General features: G+C 35.5%; 1 pseudogene; it reads right to left on the reverse strand.

The window, feature by feature from the left end:
* Positions 1-260: 260 nt before the first annotated feature.
* On the reverse strand, positions 261-1,190 carry LOC136320851 (olfactory receptor 5B2-like; annotated as a pseudogene).
* Between the last annotated feature and the right edge of the window lie 1,995 nt (positions 1,191-3,185).

Here is a 3,185-nt window from a genome sequence, read left to right on the forward strand (position 1 = left end):
AAGTGAATAAACAAGATGTCATTAGTGACATCTGCCGAGTAGGGGCCAAAACTTCTAATGCTTTTACTTAACCATCCTCAGTCAAGTATTACATTTCTGAATATGTTTTCTTTTCAAAAGACAAAAACTTTTGAAAAGCTAAAGATATTATTTTAGAAATTTAAATGCAATATGGAGCTTAAAGAGTAATTCACTGCATGGTAAAATTCTGAAAGAAATTAAACAGTGCTATTCAGCATACTACAAGGCTTAAATCCTAATCACATTGAAAAGTGTGCCTTCTCAACAACAGCTTTAAATGTACTCTTGACGTCCTTATTTCTCAGGCTGTAGACCAGAGGGTTCAGCATGGGGATGACCATAGAATAGAAGACAAAAGCTATTTTGTCTGTGTCCATGGAATGTCTCGAGCTGGACTGTAAGTACATGAAGATGACAGTCCCATAAAAGATGGAGACAGTAGTGAGGTGAGAAGCGCAGGTGGACAAAGCTTTCTTGTGGCCTTGAGCTGAGCGCATCTTCATGATGGTAATAAATATAAATAGGTAAGAAATTAATACCACCAGAAGAGCAAAAAAGACATTAAAGCCAGACATAAAAACAAGAAATTATTCACTTATGTGTGTATCTGAACTAGAGAGAGCCATGACAGCTGGAACATCACAGAAAAGTGATTGACCACATTGGACTTAAAAAAAAAAGACTGAATATATTCCCAACATAGAAGGAGGCATTTTAGAAACCACAGATGTAGGAGCCTAGGCCTGATGCACACACACACTTGTCGTCATGGTCATGAGGTAATGTAAGGGTTTGCACACTGCTACATAGTGGTCATAGGCCATGGAGGACAATGGGTAAATTTCTATAGTGGCAAAGGCACCAAAAAAGAACATCTGAGCAGCACAGGGTTTGTAGGAGATGACCTTTTTGCCTATAAGTAACCCAGCCATGACTTTGGGAGTGGTAGATGAGGAGTAACACAAATCCACCAGAGACAGATTACTGAAGAAAAAGTACATAGGAGTGTGGAGAGGAGAGTCCGAGAAAATCAGCACAATTGTCCCGAGGTTCCCAACCACAGTGATGAGATAAATGAGAGTGAACATGATAAAGAAGGGGACCTGTAGTTCTAGGACATGGGTTAGTCCAAGGAGGATGAAGTATGTCACTTCTGTCCTGTTCTCCATCAATTCTTTATGGGAATCATGAGATGTGTTGCATAAGTGAGAACTAAAGGAACAAATAAAAAGAAGAAATTGTTAAATTAAAATGTATAAATACAAAGTGCAGTATTTTTAAATTACTTATCCTTCAAAATTATCTTGACCTAATGTTAAGCATCTTACATATAAATGTGTGTGTATGCAATGAGTAGTATTATAATTTTTACTTTACAATTAACAATAAAGAATTTGGGAAGTTGATGATATTTTAAAATTATATCACTAGCATGAAGAAGACTCAAGATGCAAAACTCAACCTCAGTTCTAACACAATCAAATTTTGTGTGTGTTTAGCTGCCACTGTTTCAGCATATTTAAACGTGTCACTAGTAATAAAAATGATATCATGAGGAAAAGGTGGAACTACAGTTCAATCTTGTTAATTTATTTTGTTCCCTTTGTAGTTTATATAATGGTTACTTTACATTTCTGCTTTTCTGTAACCTCTAGTAAGCCGATTGTTAGTGAACAAGATGAAGTTACCACCCTACCCATTCAGAGCATCATTTATCTTATATTTTTATTCATCTTCTTTAGAGAAGTAGCAGGATATTTTATAAGTACCGTTAAATTCCCCACTAATAGAAAATTTAACATTTATACTCCAGCCTCTATTCACTATTTAAAAAATTAGTTTAAAACAACTATTTTTGTACTCATATAACACAGTATATGTAGCTTCACTAATAGTGTATATGGAATAATTACCTTATCTTGTTCCTTGAAGGGAAAAGACCAGCAGTCTTGAATAGTAAGTATAAAATCAGAAATTCATCCGTGAAATAATGGATAAATAATGATAAACAACCTATATTTTAGGAGTTACCAAAATTTTCTAAGTTCTATATAATGGGGAAAGTTAGATGAAAGAACTCTAACAAGGACCCAGAACGTAGGGCTTACGTCTGGATATAATGTAAATTTGGCCCTTGGAGGAGTCCACACCCTTTGTCTTGTTTGTAAAATAAAAAAAATAAAATTATTTCTGTCACATAATTTACAGGATTGTGTCTGTAAATTTCAAATAAGAGAAGGTCTATAAAACAACTGTGTAAGAGATTACCATTTTAAAGTCCCTTTTTTATCTTGGGGTGATTTTCTTGGCCATGGTTGCAGGTTTATAGCAATTCTTCAGTAGACAATAAGCCTGTGTGTAATGACAAGTATTAACATTCAGATGAATGTATGATAATCAAAGTACCCAGCATGCCATGTGGTCTGTCTAAAACAGGTGTTGGGAACCTATGGCTTGCGAGCCAGATATGGCTCTTTTGATGGCTAAATCTGGCTCACAGACAAATCTTTAATAAAAATATGTTAAAAATATAAAACATTCTGATGTATTACAATCCATTCATTTCCTACTGCTCATGTTAATGGTTGTGGGTGGCTGGAGCCAATCACAGCTGTCCTCCAGGACAACACCAAATTTTTATTGGATAATGCTTAACATACATGGTTTGTTGATTGGCTCTCACAGAATTACATTTTAAAATATGTGGCGTTCATGGCTCTCTCAGCAAAAATGGTTCCTGACCTGTGGTCTACAATGATGTTGTGTGGAGTGTTGTTGGTATTTCAGAGGCCAATGCAAGAGACCCAGGATTGAATTAGAGAGATATGGAGTTCTCAGGGAACATGCCCCATGAGGGCATCTATAGCTCCTCATCCCACTGTCTTAGGGAAGAAATAATTAAACTGCCTATGGGTATCTAGCTGTATAATGAATGTGCATGCATATTTTGGTATTACTTGTTAATTTTTCCATTTCTAAATTCATAACTTACAAACAGTATGATTCACACATTTTTTTTCTGTGTATAGTTCTAAGAATTTGTTCGAATATGTATGGTAAGGTAGCTACTACCAGAATCAAGATAATAGAACATTTCCAAGATGTATACAAAAGCACAAGGTTCTTTGTTGTCAACTCTTTGCCCTACTCACTGCCTCAGGATT

This window comes from Saccopteryx bilineata, chromosome 1 (assembly GCF_036850765.1).
Source record: "Saccopteryx bilineata isolate mSacBil1 chromosome 1, mSacBil1_pri_phased_curated, whole genome shotgun sequence".
NCBI lineage: Eukaryota > Metazoa > Chordata > Mammalia > Chiroptera > Emballonuridae > Saccopteryx > Saccopteryx bilineata.